This window comes from Mixophyes fleayi, chromosome 2 (genome assembly GCF_038048845.1).
Source record: "Mixophyes fleayi isolate aMixFle1 chromosome 2, aMixFle1.hap1, whole genome shotgun sequence".
Lineage (NCBI taxonomy): Eukaryota > Metazoa > Chordata > Amphibia > Anura > Limnodynastidae > Mixophyes > Mixophyes fleayi.
The window spans coordinates 61,444,909-61,466,480 of record NC_134403.1 but is presented as its reverse complement, the minus strand read 5'-3'; the positions used below and the strand labels follow the sequence as shown (position 1 = coordinate 61,466,480).

At 42.0% G+C, this 21,572-nt stretch overlaps 1 long non-coding RNA gene and 1 pseudogene across 1 annotated transcript; one reads left to right on the top strand and one right to left on the bottom strand.

The window, feature by feature from the left end:
• LOC142139809 (tripartite motif containing 13-like) overlaps positions 1–21,572 on the top strand; it is a 693,488-nt pseudogene that overhangs the window by 5,018 nt on the left and 666,898 nt on the right.
• Positions 4,666–20,317, bottom strand: LOC142140110 (uncharacterized). Its single transcript, XR_012688297.1, has 2 exons — positions 20,167–20,317; positions 4,666–4,893 (listed from the first exon to the last, which is right to left on the bottom strand). It is a non-coding gene; the product is annotated as an uncharacterized LOC142140110 (long non-coding RNA).

The following is a 21,572-nucleotide window of genomic DNA, read 5'->3' as shown; positions in this document are numbered from 1 at the left end:
GAACACAAAACAGGAAAAACTATAACTTAATGCTGGATAACAGTCTTAGCCTTTGGCTCAGGTGCTACTTTTGCATTCGAGGCCTTCCAGAAAAGACTCATGAGTGCCCTTAGACCCTTCTCTGAGTGTTGGCCCCTCTGCAGTGGGTGGAATGGGCACCAGTGTGTCTCTGCTACCCTTGAAGCCGTGATGCTGGTAGCCTACACCTGGTACCTGTCTGTCAAATAACCTGAGCCTAAGAAATTTCTGTTCCACAACTTACTCTCCCGATCCAACATCCTGACAGTTAGTGTGACTTTTCAGGAAACAGTGTTTTGGACGTTCTTGGTTGCTGTCTCACTATTTACCTTCTCTCAAGAGCTAACCTAGCCTCCCAGTTACAATCTCATCTCACGAGGGGTTAAGAACATTTCAAAAACTGACAGGTTAGGAGTCTGCCCAGGAGTGATCTTTTGGTAGCGGGATAGGACTAGTGGCCGAAGCTATCAGTCCCTTCAATCAAGTTCCAACTCTTATTCTATTCAATTCATTCTACCGAGTACCACTACTTTATGTTCACACTGGTTTATGGCTAATTGAAAGTATGTGATTTGTTACCACTACTCATACATTATACATCTATTATTAATAACATGAATACCCCTATCATCTATTATAACTCTAGGACTATCACATTGAATAACAAAAGTTCTGAGTATGACACAGTAATACATTAGACACATTTCAATACACCTTTACCCAGACATTTTTCATTGGTACACCTGTGTATACTTGAGGATCCTGCATGGTGGTAATTGGATGAGGTGTATTTGTTTTACCTGGAGGAAAACCCATCAGTAGGAGGGATATGGGATGGCTCTATTGGTCTACCTTGTCCATCTTTCCAGAGTCTGCCAGACTCCTCACCACATCTCTTCACCTCCCAGACAGTTTATTCCTCAGGTAACACAAATCTTTATATATTAACCAATATGTGTATGCGTGCATGTGTGTGTGTGTTCACATTTTAAAACTAAAACAATACAACGAAAAACAAAACAAAACATAAATTTGTTAGCTGTCACATAAAACCCTGCTGTCTATTTGACAGCTATGTTCGCCCTGGTGTGACAGCCATGTATGGTCGTGTGTGTAAGTGTGGACCTTACAAGCAGCTACTTCAGTTGGTAACTGTGTCACTGTATAAAGTCCTCTATGTAGTGTCCTAATCATGTGCTGGTATTGCTATAAAACAATTTCTCAGTCACCTCAACATCGCCCTCTAGACTAGAAAAATGCTAAAGACCAATGTATATCAATCGATTTTCCCTCTGCCAACTCACATGTCATTCTCAGTACCTCATATTCAGCTACTTGACTAAGTGGGAAAGGCAAAGGGGTCTCTTTCTATAACACTTTCTTCAAATATAACAGTATCCAGTACATGTCTGTCTAACAGTGAAAAAATATAAAACATGAAAATTCTACATTTTCTAGGGTTTCACATTATGTCGTATCTTGTGGTAAAAATCCTACTCCAATGTTCTATACAGAGATGCATATCTGTATGCCTAACCTCCAGCAATCTCTTCTCCACCCTTTGTGCATCCATATAAAGGCACATTTTTGAACAGGAGGCACGAATCATAAAACACAAAAAACAAAACAGATATGCAATCTATAAAACATGAATCGTATTTCCACAACAGAACCTTTCTGCTTAAAATCAGCAGTTTCTATACACATGAAAACAAAACCCCTGACTGTTTCTGTAACTCATGTTAATCTAGTGTGTGTATCTCTGAATTTGTCTTATGTAAAAAAATAAAAATATGTCTTAGCCCCATTGTTGAGACTGTGTCTGATTTTATCTCTACCAAAGCAGAGAGAGAGAGAGAGGGAGAGAGACTAGCGTTTGTGTAAAGAATGAGAAATAGGAAAGCAATGAATGATGGGAATATAAAGATTTGAATACAAACATACATTAGAAAGGGAGATTATTTTTTTTTTCAACAAAATGACAGCTGGATTGGACTCTGACTCTATGGGGAAATGGCTGTATTCATTTAACTATGATCCCTCCCAAGAATGACTAGGGGGTCTTAACTGTGCAATCCAGTGTCGTCCGTCATTCGTTCATTAAGAACTCGGTATCTCATTGACTACATACCTTTTCAACGGACTTTCCTAACTTATAATAGAGAAATGTAAAAATTGTTGATGACTCATCTGAGATACCTAAACGATATTTTGGAGCAAAGTATGTATATACTTCATTGTTGGATAATGATTCTCAGCCAAACAAATTATCATGAGACACTGCAGCCTAAAACAAAGAGTGTTCCATTTGTCTATTGTTAATTAGTCTTTCAAGAGTAATTCTTCTATTTCTCTATCTCACCCCTTTCAAACAATACGTCTATACTTCTTTTGTCTACCTTTATCTGTGAAGAAAAGACAAGATAGTTATCTTTAAACAGCAAACAAACCAAACATTCTCATTCTTTACCATCGGCCAGCGATTTAGGAAAACAAACATTTGACAACATAAAACAAACACACAAAATCAACAAAGATTACCTTTTAAAATCAGTTTCTTTCTACACTTTGCACCTTAATACTTACCACAGTTTTAAACTCTACTTTGTCTAGTTGTAGGATTACAGGTCTGACCTGAACATTGTCTCAAAATTATATCCTTACTTAGATTCCAATATGATAATTGGAGAGGACTTCAATCTTGTTGCATCTCCGACAATGGACAGGGAGGGGCCATCTGCTCCGATTCATTACTCCTCCAAACTGCCTAAGGTAGGAATCAAGTATATCATAGACCAACTACACTTAACTGATTATTGGCGCCTATTGAACCCCACCTCAAAAGAATACACCTGTCTTTCAGCGGCACACGGCACGTTATCTCGGATTGATTACATATTAGTATCCCAGTCTCTTCTTCCCACTCTAGGTGGATCAGACATAGAAACCATCTCGTTGCTTTGGATAGAAATAGCTAATACACATAAAACAGGTTCATACAGGCAATGGAAATTACCAAATTATTTAGCTAATTCATTAACATTTAGAAATATGCTCATTGCAGCCTGGCATGATTTCCTGTTCAATAACGAAGAACATCAATCTAACCCGGCTTTACTCTGGCAGACAGCCAAGGCGGTAATTAAAGGCCGTATAATTTCATTTACAAGCCAACATATAAAAACACATACTAAACTATACCTAGACACAAAGAGATCTTACTTCAGCCTACCAAAACATGAAAAATAATCCATCTCTAACAAATAAAAATATGTACAAGCAAAAACAAACACAGTTTAATAATCTAATTGCTTAATTGGCAGATAGAACTTCACAAGCTTCTAGATTTCAGTTCTATAGACACGGAAATAAGAATAGCCGCTTGTTATCCAATCTGTTAAAAGGTGAGAGATCCCCAACTATTATTGCAGCCCTTAAATCTAAAGATGGCTCACTGTCTAGTGATGGAAAAGAAATACTTAACATCTTTCATAACTTTTATACAAAACTATACTCTCAAGACCCTATCAATCCTGCTTCCAAAGACCAGTTTTGGGAGAAAATCTCTATGCCTGGCATCTCTGACCCACAATCAGAATCCCTCCTAGCCCCAATCAAAACAGAAGAAGTCATCAATGTAATAAAAAATTTAAAAACCTTCATAGCACCAGGACCTGATGGTTTGAGTGGCGAGTTTTATAATATACTTCTATCTCAAATAACAGAAACACTAAGTTTTTTAACCAAATCATTGAATCTCGTTCAGTACACCTACATTTCAACTCTGCAATTCTTAGAGTTTTACCCGAACAAGACAGGCAACTAGATGATGCGGGGTCTTACAGACCAATCTCCCTGCTCAACATTGATTACAAAATCTAAACCAAAATACTAGCGGAAAGATTAAAATGTATCTTTCCCTCTATCATACACACAGATCAATCAGGTTTCATTTGGGGCCGGAATTCTGTCACGAACATACGCAAAGTTCTGACGGTTTTGTCACACATTCAGCATACCAAATCTCCAGAGATCAGTATTCTTTTTTTCCTAGACGCTGAGCCAATAGGCTATAACCCTCAGGGAAGACCCTAATTATTCAGGTATACAAATTCGTTCAGAATCATGCAAATTAGCGATGTTTGCTGACGATATGCTATTAATGGTTACACGCCCAGAAAAATCTATCCCCACAATTGTAGAGACAATAGAAAACTTTGGATCCTTTGCAGGTTATAAAATTAACTTTCAAAAATCTAAAATACTCCCTATTTCGAACACTGCAATGAATCCAGACCAAATTAGAGCTATTTCAAATTTCCGTTTAGTAACACAAAAATTAAAAAACTTGGGCATTTACATTCCATCATCTCTGAGTGACCTTTATAAACTCAATTATTCTCCCATTATTAAGAAAGTAGAATTTATGCTAGTTAATTGGAAAAACCTTAGTTTGTCGCTACTTGGTAGAAACGCTGTGATTAAGTCTGTTATTTTTCCCAAATTGACATACCCGATGCAGATATAAACTGATATACACAGATGCACAAGACTCTTGTCAGAGATGACCTAAACGGGTCCTTTCTCCTGAACTCCGGCTGCTATACCTTGTGGGTATCGATCGATAGAGAGACAGACAACTTCAGATGTTAGGCTGAAAATGTATCTGGTTCTGACCAGCCCTAAGTCAGAGTAGCTTTATTTATACATAGTTACACAGAAAAAGGGAGATAAGGAATACAAGGTTTCTGAAGGCATCTTGTCCATGTCAGCAGTTTGTGGGCATGATGTAAAGCAGATGTCTTTATCTCAGTCACGTAGGCCTCAAGTGGGGGTCGTGGGCTCCTGGTACCGAAGCTGCTGGATGTGCACATTCTTGAGAAGAGACATGTTGGCGAAGAGAAAAGAATGTAAGGCAAAGTTCATAGAGAATATTCTGCAAGCTGCAGACTATTCTTCTTTCAGCAGTAATTATACAAAATGCATTACTTTAAGAAGTTCATAAAATGTATATCTCTCACACTCTTTACTTCCTTTCTATGGAGAGGTAAGCGACCCAGAATTCACAATGTTAAACTTAAACAAAATAAACAAAGAGGTGGAATTGGTTTCCCGGATGTGATGGCATTTATGCTCTCTGCTCTTTTCCGTTATGCTGTAGGTTGGTTATTGAGGCAAGAATACTTTATTAATCTGCCTCTAGAAAATGAATTAGTGCACCCATATTCACTGGCGGCACTCCTCCACCTTCCGAAAAAATTGATACCAGAAGAAATAATGCGAAACATCTTATTTGCAGATACCTACAAGGCATGGAATATTATCATGAAACACTTAAAACACCCTCAAATTACTACACACTACGTTACTATTTGGGGCAACCCTGTGTTTCCTCCAGGTCTAGAAAATGCTGAAATCTCCACTTGGAGAACCAAAGGTATCGCCTCAATAAAAGATGTATTCGACCCTGGAGGCATCCTATTCCCTTTCCAACAACTTAAAGAAAAATTAACCTGCTCAATTCCCATTTTTTTATGTATTTGCAGTTACGCCATTACATCATGATACATACAGATAACAAACTATCTCTCCCCGCAGCCAGCTCTCTAGAAGACCTTTTACATTTCTCCAAGAGACAGAAATTCCAAATTAGATTCCTCTACCAGGATCGACTACCGTCAGATACACCCAAAATTTTGAATAAGACACATAGATCCCTGCTGAAGGAATCTCCTGAATTTAGTCCTGCTATAGATCTACTCAAACATAACGAAAAAATTCTGAAATGGCTTCATTCTACAAGACTACAAGAGACCCATATAAAATTTCTTAATCGTACCTGTATATCACAATATCAAAGGAGATGTTATGTTCCGGAAGAATCGGGGTTCTGTCCCAAATGCAGACATGCTTGTGCATATTTTTACCATAAGATTTAGCAATGCAGAAAAATCTAGAAATTCTGGAATAAAATACTAAGCTTTTTATCTTCTGTCTTGTATACTTCTCTTCCAAGTGATAGAAAGGCCATTTTCTTATGTCAATTTGAAAATTGGGTACATCTTATTCCATCCAGAGAATCACAGGATGTTATACCATTTATTATGGTCACCATCACAATAGCTAAACTAGCAATTTTTCGACATTGGATTAAAAAATCCCCCCCATCTTTATCAGAAGTGAAAAATTAACTCTTTAATACACTGTATTTAGATAGAAGAGCCACGTTGCCAGATATTGAGAAAGGGGTTGAACGATTCTACAAGAAATGGGGTCCTTTTATTGACTCTCTCCCTCCTAATACCCAAGAAGGAATGTTAAAGATGTTTGAAGACATAACATGGTCTCTGCACCGTGCTTTGGGGAGTAATTGACATGGATGTGGGGTATCTGGAATTGTTGATATGGGATTTTGTGTAGAGGAGCAGTCTTCTGCCCCCCCCCCCATTCCTCATGCTCACCCTCACCTTTATTTGCATTTGAACTTCAGATCCATACCATGTGGAGGGGATGGGGTGGTGGGTACACTTCCACCCGCTGTGTTATATACTTGGAGGTTGTCCACGGTCGCCTTCCTGTTGCTGTTGTTAATGCCAGTATTATTTTGTGTTATGTGTGTCATCTTATATGAATGAACACTTCCAATTCTTTTATGTGAATTACCATTTTATTCTTATTGATACTAAACTCACTCTTACGCGCTGATAAAATCAAGAGTTACAACGTTTAACTTTACAAATTGCTCTTTATTGTTCTTAAGATAACAAGATATAAAAGTTATAAAGTGAACAAATATCGACATTTGTTGATTGTAAACAAGATACTGTTCAATCCTTTGTAACACTTTCTTGTCAGTGAATATTTCTTGATTGGATATTGACCTTCTTATTTTAATCTGTAATTGGAAAACTTCTAATAGAAACTGTTATAATAAAAAAAAAAAATATTCTGCCTTAGACAAAAACGTGTGCATTTTCTTGAGGGGATCTATCTAGTTTGAAATGTGCCATTGCTACCAAAGGGTACTTTGGTAGCAATGGCTACTGCTTTAGAGTACCTAGTAGCATATTCCACTACAGTCAGAATGTATTCTTTCTCTGAGCTACTGGGAATGGCTAGAGGACCCACAATATTCACAGCAACCCATTCAAAGGGTTCCGATACGACAGGCAGGGGAATGAGAGGGGCCCTCCCCACATCACCACACTTCCCAACTACTGGCACGCATGGCATGAACGACAGTACTTGGCTATGTCAGTCATCATGCCAGGCTAGTAAAAATTGTGTACCAAACAAGCTTTGGTTCTGGCAACACCCAAATGTCCTGCTTAGGGAATCTCATGGTCCACTTTCAGCAAGAGTCTGTGTTACCACTAGCTGTCTATCAGCAATTACATCTGGATACATATGCGTGACATTTTTCTCTCTGTACAAAAGGCCATTTTTCCAAACAATTCTATCATGTTCACCTTCAAGATAGGACTGATTGACCTGCTCCCCACGGTTGATAGACTGGGATCAGTGTGGTGTTCTGCTTTGAAAGTATAACTTCTGAGCTGATCAGTGTTGCACACAGCAGGCTGCCTGTCCTTATTCAAATCACTGTCTGAGCCTGTAATTTCTACAGGAAGGGAGGGGGTGGAAGGGGATTAGTTTCTAGTGAGCGCTCCTCCACACTTGCAGGGGTTAATACACAGCTCCTCTGTGCTGCACTCTTGGTCAGGTACCTGTAAATCTGCATTTCACAGCAGGACATGAAATTTCATTACATATAAGCAGCATGCATCCTTCCTAAATCAGTCCCCAACAGTACCGTGGCAGGCAGATTGTTTAGTACCCCAACATCTCATATTCCGCTATCAGATTCCCAATCTAGGTACACTCTGGCTAGGGGTATGGCGAAGTGTAAGCCCCCCACTCCTTGCACAGCAATAGCTTTCAAGGTAATAATGTTTTCTGGGTTCACTAGTGCTGGATATACAAGAGTCAGGTCTGCGCCAGAGTCTAACAACCCAAGTGAGACTTGCCTCATGCACACAGGATGGCCGGCACTGGTTTCCCTGCTGGGCCCCCCGCAGGAGAAGGTGTTGTTTTCTTCTTAAACATAAAACACCTGCGGATAGTTGCCAAAACAGGTTTTGCCCCCGCCCTCCCAAAAGGTGTAGCAAGAGCTGGTTTGGTTGATGAGGAACTCGGGTGATCCTCCAGGTTGCCTCTCTTTTCACATAGTGTGCCCTGGAGCTCCCCAACTCTTCTTCATTACAGGAGCCCTGGTAATGGTGTACTTTTTGGCCAGGCTGGAAGCCTCTTGCGATGTCTTAGGGTCACGATCCACAACCCATTCTTTCACCTCAGCTGGGCACAGTGTGAGGAACTACTCCTGGAGAATGAAATCCTTTGGTTTATCATAGTCCAGTACCTGCAATCCCTCAATCCATTGATGCATCATGGTGGATAATTGCGCTAACAGTCCGGAATAGGTATAGGGACTGCGTCTTGAGACTCGGAACTTTCGTTGTTAAGCCTCAGGAGTTTATTATTATTATTATTTATTATCTTTAATTTAAAAGGCGCTACAAAGGGTCCGCAGCGCCGTACATGACATATACAGAAAACAGTGACCCATGACACAACATGATCATCATCATTTATTTATATAGCGCCAGCAAATTCTGTAGCGCTTTACAATTTTGAACAAACATTAATAAGACAGTATTGGGTAATACATACAGCCAGAGAGGTAAGAGAACCCTGCTTGCAAGCTTACAATCTATAGGACAATGCGAGTTTGAAACACAAGGACATGTACTACATCATATTGCACAATGGACAGCTAGAATGAAAAGGTAAAAGTATTGGGTGGGCTGTGTGTGTGGCAATGTTCGTCAGAGGGTTGTTGTCTTGTGTTAGCTTTGTAGAGGGTGGTAATAGGGTAATCTATGGAGATTAAGATGGTGGTTGAGGAATATCATAAACTTGTCTGAAGAGGTGGGTTTTCAGAGAACACTTGAATGTTTGAAGACTAGAGGAAAGTCTTACTGTGCGAGGGAGGGAATTCCACAAAGTAGGTGCAGCCCGAAAAAAGTCCTGTAACTGACAATGGGAGGATGTAATGAGAGTGGAAGAGAGACGCAGATCTTGTGCAGAACGGAGGTGTCGAGTTGGGAGATATTTTGAGACAATTGAGGAAATGTATGTCGGTGCAATTTTGTTGACAGCATTGTCTGTGTTATGACTGCCTTTGTTTTGTATCTGGCAGCAGTACCTATAATCCATCAGAGGTGCTGCTGTCCTGCTCCTGAACTCTGCAATATGCCTGAAGGAGTTAATCTCCTTGTCTGATGCTAATTAGAACTGCACCTGTTGCACTGCTTTAAGTACCTGCCTCTAGCTGTGCTCTGTGCAGTTCATCCGTTGTTCCTGGCTGCTGCTAACCTGCTCCTGTTCTGTTTGGTATATACCTGCTGGATTGTATTGCTGTGTATGAACCCTGCCTGTACCTTGGACCTTGCCTGCTTGCCTGAGACCCCGAATCGTTTGCCTGTACCTTGGACCATGCTGTTTTGCCTGTTACCCTGACCTTTTGGACAGACTTCTGGACCTCGCCTATTTGCTTGATCTCTGCCTGGCTATTTGGATTTGTTTGTCTGGTCTCTATTTGATCCCTGGACTCTGTCTGCTTTCCTGGACAGCCTTGTGCCTTTTGGACTGGGGTAAACTTATTATACTTGTTCCTGCCATTTTACTATATTGTCTTTTTTGGAACCTGTTATCTGTGGATTTGAGTTATCTTTGTTAATATATTTACCTGAATAAAGACACTTTGCCTTACACTTCCGTTGCACTTCGTGAATGCACTGGGATTCATAACAGCCTGTTGTTAGAAGAATTTTATATTGGATTCGTTGAAATACAGGCAACCAATGTAGAGACTGACAGAGTGGCTCAGCAGAAGAACGGTTTGCAGGGACAATCAATCTAGCCGCTGCGTGCAAAATAGATTATAGGGCTTCAAGTCTGACTTTGGGAAGACCAGTAAGGAGGGAATTGCAATAGTCGATGCGGGAGATGATGAATGCACGAATTAAGGTTTTTGCGGTGTCTTGTGTGAGATATGTGCGTATTCTGGAAATGTTCTTTAGGTGTATGTAACATGATTTAGATATAGGGTTGATGTGGGGAATAAATGATAGTTGTGAGTCAAGGATTATATCTAGGCAACGAGCTTGCGGGGTGGGATTTATGGTCATGTTATCAACAGAAATAGAAATGTCAAGCAGGAAACTTCTGTTTTTGGGTGGGAATATTATTAATTCAGTTTTTGAAAGCTTGAGTTTGAGTTGGTGAGAAGACATCCAAGATGAGATGGCAGAAAGACAGTCAGTAACGGGAGACAACACAGATTGTGTATCATCCACATAGAAATGATACTAAAATCCAAAAGGAGCTTATTATTTTCCAAGAGAAGTGGTGTAGATAGAGAATAGCAGAGGTCCTAGGACTTAGCCTTGTGGTACTCCAACTGATAAAGGAAACGGAGCAGATGTGGATCCAGAGAAATTAACACTGAAAGAGCGATTAGATAGTTAGGATGAGAACCAGGATAGGACAGTGCCTTCAAGACCTAGAGATTGTCGTGTTTATATGATGAGAGAGTGGGCAACAGTGTCAAATGCAGCAGAGAGATCCTGGAGAATTAGAAGAAAGGAATGGTTTTTACTTTTTGCTGTGATCAGATCATTGACAACCTTGGTCAGCGCAGTCTCTGTGGAGTGTTGAGAGCAAAAGCTGAAGAGGATCCAATAGGTTGTTTGTTCTAAGAAAGTGTGTAAGGTTAGTGTAGGCAATTTGCTTGAGAAGCTTGGAGGGGCATGGGAGCTGAGAGATGTGGCGGTAATTTGCGAGAGAGTTAAGTTTAGAATTTATTTATTTTTTAAAATGGGAGTAATCACTTCATGCTTGAATAGTGATGGAAAAATACCAGTAGAAAGAGATAGATTACAGATTTTAGTTAGAGGGGGAATGAGCACAGGAGACAGGGACTTACCAATTTCTGAGGAAATGGGATCAAGAGGACAGGAGGTAGAGTAGGAAGATGAGAAGAGAGTAGAAACTTCCCCTTCATTTGTGGGATCAAATGAAGAGAGAGTGTCAGAGAGTACTACAAAGGAATTGAGGCGATTGCTTGTAGAGGGAGGTGATACCATTTCAAGTCTGATCTTATCTATTTTGTCCTTGAAATAGGAATCAAATCCTGTAAACTAATGGTAGTTGGAGGATTTGGGAAGGGAGGATTCAGAAGAGATTTAAATGTGTTAAAAAAGCGTTTAGGGTTAGAAGCCTAAGCATAGATGAGAGATTGGTAGTATGTTTGTTTAGCAGTGTCCAGAGCATTTCTAAAGGAGTGGTAGATATCAGTATAAGTGATGAAATCATTAGAGGTACAAGATTTACTGCAGTGATGTTCTGCTTTACGAGAGTTTTTGTAGAGTTTGTGTTACCTTAGTGTGCCACGGTTGGCAACGAAGTCTACGCGGAGTATGTAGTGTCACTGGAGCCACTTGATCCAGGGCAATTGTTAGTGTTTGGTGAAAATGGGGTACTGCCTGATCAGGGGAGGAGAATGCAAAAATTGGGGAGAGAATGTGTTGGAGAGAGGTGGAAAACTGTTGAAGATCAATAGAGTTGATATTCCTGCGGTTGTGAGGAGGCTTGGAAGAGTTTGACAATAGGGAGGGTAAAGAACTGGGGGTGAGCGAGTATCTAATAAGGTGATGATCCGAGAGGGGGAAAAGAGTGTAAAGGAAATCAGAAACTGAGCATAGTCTAGAGAAAACAATATCAAGACTCAAGATTCAATCCACTGGGAGAGGTTAGAGAGAGTAGTTTGGAAGCAGCATTGGAACGTGGATTAGAAATAGAGATGTTGAAATCACCCATGATGATGGTGGGGATGTCAGAGGATAAGAAGTGAGGGAGCCATGCAGAGAAGTGTTCAAGAAATTGTTGGTGTGGACCAGGGGGGTGATAGATGACCGCAACACGCATAGAGAACGGGTTAAAAATCCTAACAGCATGTACTTCAAAAGATGTGAATGTGAGTGATGGGACATTTGGTAGAACTGTGAACGTGGACTGTGGGGAGCAGCGAAGTAGTCCAACCCCCCCCCCCCCCTCCTTGTCTGCCTCCAGGTCTGGGGGTGTGGGTGAAATGAAGACCACCATGTGAAAGGGATGCAGGTGAAGCAGTGTCTGATTGTGTGAGCCATGTTTCTGTTATTGCGAGAAGGTTGAAGTTGTTTGAGATGAAGAGATCATGAATGGAGGTAAATTTGTTACAAACAGAGCGTGCATTTCAAAGGGCACATTTAAAGGACTTTGAACACTACAGAAATCCAGCAAATCTCAAACACATCACCTGTCTTCCCTCTCTTCCAGATATATGCGTGTGGCAGAATTGAGGGGGGCCTGGATTAGGTGATATATCATCCGCTAATAGAAGCAGGGAGGAAGACAGGTAGGAAAGATGATTGTAAGATGTGTGTCTTTTTAGTTTCTGGCGGCAGGGTGAGGCTGTTAAAGTTATTGAATTTAAATAGGAAAAGAGTTCATGAGTGTTCACTAGAGGTGAGTGAAGTAATGATAGGGCAATGAGGACAGAGGTGTGTGTTGCAGGATGGGTGAGGGATGATATAGTCCTAAAGATAATGCCATGAAAAGAGAGAAAGAACAATATTTTGGCAAGCATTGGGATTTATGAGTGAAATAGCAAAAATCAGGGAATTAAAGGAATTACCTAAGTCATGAGAGAGGAGAGTGATTGAAAGTCAGTATCATGTTTTCCTACTTGTGATGGCAGACAAAGCTTAAAGTAGAACTGAAAGTACAATGCTCAGGTAGGGGACTGAAATAACTGTAGCATGAGTAGGGAGTGGCTGAGCAAGTAGTCCAGCGGGCTGATTAAACAGAGGAGATTTTGCAGGGAAAATAAACTGGCAGATAAAACGAACTGAGATGAGAAGAAAATAAGATCTGAGTCCAAAACAGTCCTCATGTTGCTTGTAGCTTGTAGTCAGGGAGAGTAGAATACATCAGGAGTAGAATATGGAGTTTCAGGTGAATACTGACTGCTGTCCTTGTGTAGCTGTGATAATAGGCAGAATGTTCTTTTCCTGTTGAACTCCAGTATAACTCTGAATTAAACTATTTAATTTTTTTGCACTTGTAACTAACACACTTAGAACTATACACACTAACTATGCAGTCATCACTGGCTTGCAGCCATTCTACAATGAATATATAAGGTTAACAAACTCATGTGATCAGTGTTCTTCAATCAAGCCCTCAATAAACTCCCCCAACAAACACTAGCAATAAAAGGTTTAAACAAACAAACAGTGAAAAGACAGCATACCATTAGAAATAAAAATGCACTTTCTTAATTTAGATCAAATTCTGGTGCAAAGAGGTTGAAATAAATACACTTAGAATTATACACACTAACTGTGCAGCCATCACTTAGAAAAAACAAAAAATGAAGAACAAATATATATATATAGAAGTAGGCCGTAGCTTGAGAAAACAGAGCTAAAACAGAGCTAGGGAAGCAGGAGTGATGGAATAGCAGAAGGAGCACACGAGGAAAGAGCCCTGCCCTGCTCCTGAGAGCTTACATCCTAAAGGAAAGGGGGAGACACAAATAGGGTGGTACTAGCTGGGGGAGAGAGCCAGGACAAGGGAGTTAGGAGGAGGACTGATAGACTTGAATAAAGAAATGAGTCTTAATGGCACGCTTGAAGCATTGAGAGTAGATGCTAACCTGATGGAACATGGAAGATCGTTCCACACCTGGGGAGCAGCCCGGGCAAAGTCCTGGAGACGGGAGTGAGAAGAGGTGATCAGTGAAGTAGTGAGGCGGTGGTCACAGGCAGAGCGGAGGGGGCAGCTAGGAGGGTAGGTAGAGATGAGATTGGAGATGTAGGGAGGGAGGATTCATTAAGAGCTTTGAAGGTGAGGGTGAGGAGTTTAAATTTATTTCTGTAGGCCATGGGTAGCCAATGTATTGACTGTTGGAGGGAAACAGCAGGGAGGGAGAGAAAAATGAGACAGGCAGCAGCATTGAGGATAGACTTAAGAGGGTCAAGGTGAGAATCAGGTAGGCCAGAGAGAAGGAGGTTACAGTAGTCAAGGCGAGAGATTACAAGCGAATGAACAAGGGTTTTCGTAGGTTCCGTGGTGAGAAAGGGGCGTATCTTGGATATATTCCAAAGGTGGAAGTAGCAGGATTTTGAGAGGGACAGAATCAAGGATGACCCCAAGGCATCGGACTTGAGCGACAGAAATGAGGGTAGTGTTATTAACAGAGATATAGAGAGGGGAGGAGGTGGGAAAGTCCTGGAAGGGGGGAAGACGATAAGTTCAGTCTTGGAAATATTGAGTTTAAGGAAGCGTTGGGACATCCAAGATGAGATGGCCGAGAGACAGCAGGAGACACGAGACAGAAGTGAAGGGGAGAGGTCAGGGGATGAAAGATAAACTTGGGTATCATCAGCATATAGGTGGTACTGGAGGTCAAAAAAGCGGATGAGGACACCAAGGGAGGAGGTGTAGAGGGAGAAAAGCAGAGGGCCAAGAACGGAACCTTGAGGAACGCCAACAGGTAAGGGAAGAAGGGCGGATGTAGAGTCATGTGTAGAGACTGAGAAGGAGCGGTTGGTAAGGTAAGAGGAAAACCAAGAGAGGACAGTGCTAGAGGCCTATAGATTTGAGAGTTTGCAAAAGGAGTGCGTGGTCAACGGTATCGAAGACAGCAGAGAGGTCAAAAATGATAAGAAGGGAGTAGTGTCTTTTGGATTTAGCGAGGAGAAGGTCATTAGTGACCTTAGGGGGTAATTCAACTAGCTGCATTACTTTAAAAAGTAACGCAGCGTTAAAACTATTACCGCTATTACGGTACTTTTAACCCGGATTTTCAGCTCACAGCTCAGGGAGCTGTGAGGAAAAGGCCGGCGTTAAAAGTACCGTAATAATGGTAAATACGCACACTATGACCGTAATAACGGTAATAGAGTGCAAGTCGCATTACTTTTTCAAGTAACACGGCTAATTGAATTCCCCCTTAGTGAGGGCAGTTTCAGTGGAGTGGAGGGGGCAAAAACCGGATTGGAGTGGGTCAAGGAGTGAGTGAGAAGAGAGAAAGGAGGTGAGACAGTTGTAGACAACCCCTTCAAGGAGTTTGGAGGCAAAAGGAAGAAGCATAATAGGGCGGTAATTAGAAAGAGAGGTGGGATAAAGGAGCGGCTTCTGGAGTATGGGGGAGACAAGACCATGTTTAAAAGAGGACAGGAAGATTCCAGAGGAGAGGGATAGGTTGAGGAGGTGGGCAAAGTGGGAGCAGGCTTCAAGAAGGAGGGAGCGGAGGAGGTGGCAGGGGATTGGGTCCTGTGGGCAAGTGGAGGTGGTTGAGGAAGAGAGAAGGGTATGGACTTCATCTGCAGATACCGGAGTAAAGGAAGAAAAGGAGGGAGAGGTAGCAAGAGGGGAGGGCAGAAAGGAGATAGCAGCTGCAGCGGGTGGGAAGGGGAACAGAGTGGGCAGTGAGGGAGGAGAGGGTGGGGTAAGAAGGGACTGCTGGGAGATGTTATGACGTATAGACTCAATCTTGGGGGTGAAGTGGGTAGCAAAGTCGACAACAGAGAGCATGGGGGGGAGTGGGAGAGGGGAAGGGGAGAGGAGGAAGTTGAAGGTGGCAAAAAACCGATGGGGGCTTTGAGGATTGGGAAGAAATGAGAGCTGTAAAGAATTATCTTCTAGAGAGCAATAGGGCCAAACTGTAAGAGGCAAGTATGAACTTGAAGTGGAGGAAATCAGCATGAATGCATGACTTTCCCCAGAGCCGTTCTGCACTGCGGGAGCATTTTTGAAGATAGCAGGTAAGTTTAGAGTGCCACAGTTGAGGCGGGGTCCGACGAAGCTTGATTGTGACAGCCGGGGCGACAGAGTCAAGTGCAGTGGTAAAAGTGCGATTGTAATAGAAGATAGCCTCATCGGGGCAAGAAAAAGTGGTGAAGGGGGAGAGGAGCGAGCCCAGGGAGGAGGAGGAGGAGAATGTGGTAGGATCAACTGTGTCAAGATACGCCTGGTGAGAGTAACCTTGGGGGATGGGGATGGTGAGAGGGGTGGAGAGATGCTAATAGAGAGGAGATGGTGGTCTGAGAGAGAAAAGGGTGAATTAATGAGGTCAGAGACAGTACCAAGGTGTGAACAAAACAGATCAAGGGAGTGGTCACTGTGGTGGGGGGGAGAGGAGGTCCATTGAGAGAGACAAAGGGAGGAGGAGGGGAAGAGAAGTTTGGAGACAGCAGGGTCTAAGGGATTGTCTATAGGGATATTAAAGTCCCCCAAGATGAAGGAGGGAAGGTCAGAGGAGAGAAATTGCGGGAGCTAGGTGGCAAAGTGATGAAGGAAAGGGGAGACAGGACCGGGAGGATGGTAGATAACAGCAACACAGAGGTGAACTGGGTGGAATAGGCGGATAGAGTGTACCTCAAAGGAGGAAAAATAGAGGGAGGGTTCAGGGGAAAGAATCCAAAAAAAGCAGCAGGAGGAGAGAAGTGTGCTGACGCCACCACCTTGCCGGTACACAGGTCTGGGTGTGTGGGAGAAGGACAAGCCCCCAAAAGAGAGAGCAGCAGGAGAGGTAGTGTCCTCAGGGGATAGCCAGGTTTCAATGATGGCAAGCAGGTTGAAGGATCTAGGGATAAAGAGATCATGGATAGAGGTCAATTTGTTACAAACTGACCTGGCATTCCAGAGACCACAGGATAGAGGAAAAGAGGGAAGAGTAGAGATGTGGATGAGATTGTTGGAGTTGCTCGACTGCATGGGTGAGTGTGATATGGAGCGAGGCATGACAGTGAGAGAGGATTGGAATTGGACGAGCAGCAGAAATAAGAGGGGACTTGTCAACAGACCGGAGACGAGGGGCACGGGACCAACAGGTGGGAGAGGAGTGGATATGGGGCAGGTAAGGGGGTTTATAAATGGGAGAGGCAGAAGGAAGGAGTGACATGAAGGAATAGATTTCCTGGGTGGTAAGAGAGGGAGATGGTAGGTAGGAACAGACTGACACTGAGAGAAGAGCAGCGAAGGGGACAAGAAGGAAATGGTGTGAGTGGGGAAAAGGAGGAGAGAGGGAAAGATGGTGGAGGGGGCTGCGAGTCAGATCAGGGTCACAGAGACACAGAAGAGAATAGAGGAGTGAAATAGGGACGGGGATGGGAAGGGAGAGGGGGGAATGAGGAGGAGGAGGAATATGGAAAGGTTGGACAAGGGAAGCAGGGGGATAGAGGGAGAGGACAGAAGTAAGAGAGAAGCAAATCATGATAAAGCTAGAGCAGGTGTTGGATAGACCGTTGAAAGTAATACAGAAATCAAGGATGGTAAGGGCTTACAAGTGAAGTGAGGAAATGGTGAGAGCAGGAAAGGTGAGTAAAGCAAGAGAGTGCAGCAGTAGAAGGAGAGAAAAGAGGAAGAAAAGATGTAAAGTATGAGCCAGGGAATAGGAAGCAGTTAGGACAGTAGAGATACCAGATGGGTGTGTTTATAAAAACAGTTAGATTAGATAGTGACATCAGGCATGATTGGAAGGCAATAGTATAACATAAGACATAATACAAGGTGCACTGAGCTGGTTATGTAAGTACACAAGACAAGAGGGAGCCAGTTAAAAGTTCAAGTTAAGTGCAGCAACATTGCGGTTTAAAGGTGGGAATACAAGCAACGTAAGTGGAATCAACAAGTCATATAAAAACTGCAGCACCCAAAAATAAGTGTGAGAAACAGATCAGCAGGGAGTGTCCAGGCAGTTGACAATGCAGGTGGTGGAGGATATCAGAGCTCACGGCTGATTGTGGAATGTTGTCCTCATGTAGCAGTGTTTGCAGGTAAAGGTTCCCCTCCTGTTCATTTCTTGTAAATCTCTTACTATACTGACTAAATTTGTTAATACACTTGTAAAAATCCTCACTTAGAAGAATCCTCACTAACTAACAGCCTCACAGTCTTAAAAAGCCTTAGGGCTAGATTTACTAAGCTGCGGGTTTGAAAAAGTGGGGATGTTGCCTATAGCAACCAATCAGATTCTAGCTGTCATTTTGTAGAAGGTACTAAATAAATGAAAGCTAGAATCTGATTGGTTGCTATAGGCAACATACCCACTTTTTCAAACCCGCAGCTTAGTAAATCGAGCCCTTAGACTGCTGTTTAAATAGGATCAAATAGCCATGTGACCACTTTCATGGATTAACCCCCACTAATCACACACACTACAAAGTAATAAAATTCTTAAACAATCAAATATAGGACAATCACACCATATAACTAAAAGACAAGATTGCACATAAGATCCTTTACAGATAGCTTGTGCAGTGGCTGAGTGAATTACGTTGCAATGACGTAACAAAGCTTTCTTAATTGCGGCCTAATCACCATCCAAGTTCCTGGGGAAGGTTTGCAGACGCTTCCAAAGCTTTCCCTCTCAATCCAGGGGTTGAATAGCTGGCCCACTCACTGGGGGCAAACTGTCGGCAAGTCCTTTCAAATCCCCTCAGGAACATATCAAGATCGCCGTCTTTTTCCAACACAGGGAATTGGTCGTGACTGGGTTTTTTTCTACCCGGGCCTTGGTCCGCCGACTGGCTGCTGAGCCCAGCTAGCTCCAGCTGGTGTTTGCGTTCAGCTTGTCGTTCGACAGCAGCAGTCTTTCTGTCTGAAGCAGCGTGGCGTTCAGCAGCCTCCCGGTCTGCTCTGCGTTCTGCAGCCTCTTGGAGTTGCTGGATCAGCCGCAATGATGTTGGGAGTCTGCATCTTTCATCTGTTTGAGAGCAGTGTGTCCAGGGTAAACTCACCACTTGATTCAACAGAGGTATGTGGTAATGTCCAGTGCTGACTGCTGTATTGAAGCAGAGGGGTTTTCTCTACTGCCTCCTCCAACACTTAGCTTCTGATCAGCCTCCACAAGCACTTGAATCAAATGCTTTTGGTTCCTGCCGGGGAAGACAACTCATCTGTCGACAGACAAAGTCAAAAGCTCATCCTTTTTCATCTGCTTATAGTGAGTGGCCAGCCTGGACCTCACACTTCCACCAAATAAAAAATAGAAAAGAAAACAAGAAGGGGCAGAAACTATAGGTGCAGTATGTCCTTTAAAATTTTGTAAGCCTTAAGAGTAATCTCCGGTCAATTTGGATGCTGACTCTCTCTAGAATTACACACCACTAATTCACTTAAGTTCTTATGATAAAAAGAAAAATATTATCAACTCCACCGCTGCCAACCAATTTGCCACGAACGCCCAGCTTGTCTCAGATACAGCAATCAGAAAAGCTGGCCGTGACTGAAGTCACCTTAGTCACTTACATCTTTTCTGCCACCACAAAGGATTTACTATGGCGTCCCTTCGTTCACCAACACCACTTATTAATGTTTCACACTTAAATCACATACACATGTAGCATCGTAACTTCACAATCACAGATAAAATTTATTTAATCCGAAAATATTTCCAAGGCTTAATTACAAAACAGTTAATAACAAGATATACAAGATAAGTTGCACAAATAAGTTTCAGGAATAAAATAGGAAATAAAACCAGAGTCACTACTTACTAGACTTGGCTTGTGAGGGTACACTTTGGGAACAATAACACATTTCAATCTAGATAGGTCCCCTCAAGAAAATGCACATGTTATTGTCTAAGGCAGAAGATTTTAAACCTTTTTCATATAGCTCTCACCCCCACCTTTGGAATTTACCCTAATCTGTCAATGTCAGGGCAGGTTGATTCCCTGAATAACACAGGGATTTCAAAGTGACATCTCTGACATCTCAGAGGGCATGAATCTCACCTCTGCTCGTTCTGCTTGGCCGGTCAGGTCCATATCCTCTGCATACAAAAAACTCCTCAGAGATGCTTATCTGCCCCTGGGCCTGGCTAATTTCAAAAGACTATTGACACTTGCATAGGTTCAGACTCATGTCATTTAGCAAAGCACATGTTGAGATTACATTACAAGTTTACATACAAAATACATTGTCATACCTGAATATTAAGGGAAAATAACAATAATACATAATCGTCACACTCACCTACAATATTTGATATTTTGGGTCAGCAGGCCTTGACTGCTACTCGCCTCTTTGGGTAGAGGAACCACAATTTTCTCAGTCTCCCAAACACGATGGGTTGATATCCGTCCTCTGCTTTACCCTTCATATCAGATCTCTCTTGCAGTCCTGTCAACTCCATCTTCAAAATATTGATAGAATAAGCTCTTCTCTAAACTAAAACTAACTCATTCATCATCATCTTACACCACAACTACTGCAACATTCTCTTTTTTGGTATTTCACTCAACCATCTGTCCCTGCTTCAATCTGTCCTAAATACTGCAGCATAACTGATCTTCCTCTTGCTACTTCACAAATCTAAATCTCTACACTCGTTCTCCATATCCTGCAGAAACCAATTCAAGTTACTCAGCTTCATCTAAATATTCCTCAACACTCTCAACCATATCAAATGCATCTAGAAATTCTCGGATCATTGGTGGCTTGTGAGTTAACTGAAAAATTGTTGTGTGTCTGTGTTTGGGCACCTTAGGACTCAAATTCAATTCAAAGCCCCAGCAGTGCATGGAAACTAACCACTGTGCTCTGTCCCTTTTCCTTCCAAATTGACCCAGTTTTGTGAATTGATATATTTGGATTTATGTATACAAATAAAGGTTAATAATAGACTCCTCTATTTTTCCACAAAAATGTATGTTTGGCTCACAGCATATTTATCACACCACTGATTTTATCCCCATAACAATCTCAAACCGAGAAAAGTATATATAGGTGGTTTTCAAGGACGGAACTTTAATAGTTATAAGGACTGCGGTTTCTGTGGTGCCTAGTAGTGAGGGGGGTCCGACAATGCTAGTTCATCCCCTACAGGGGCCGGTATGTGCACAGTGAAGCGGGCCGCCTGTTGCCAAATCACTGTATTGGGGGCACATGTTCAGTTTGGGAGATATAGATGTTTCATGTTAATTTTGAGCGTTTTACTACAACACCTAAATGTTACTTCAATTATTTAATATTCATATTGGGATATTTCATTTAGGGTTCTTAATATTAACTCGGATAGGTAGGTTAATATTCATTTTCTAGGCTTTAAGTTGTATATGGGAAGGGATGAAGGGATCCTTACATTCCCAACACTTTCCTTTAATCTGTCAACATTACTCTCTACGCCATTATTTTATGCTCATTGTGCATGAAAACAGCAATGGTTATTAGTCAAATATTACCCTGTAAAGTACTACTTTACTATGGGATCTATATAAGAAGCGACAAAGAGCCAAAATGCCAACGCAAACACCGACAAAAGGCTCTTTCACCGCTTTTTGTTATCTATCAAAGTGATAACATCAAGAAATCATAGATTTCTCCACCATTAACCTAATTATTGGAGCTTACCACTGTTCTCATAGACCTCTATGGTGACA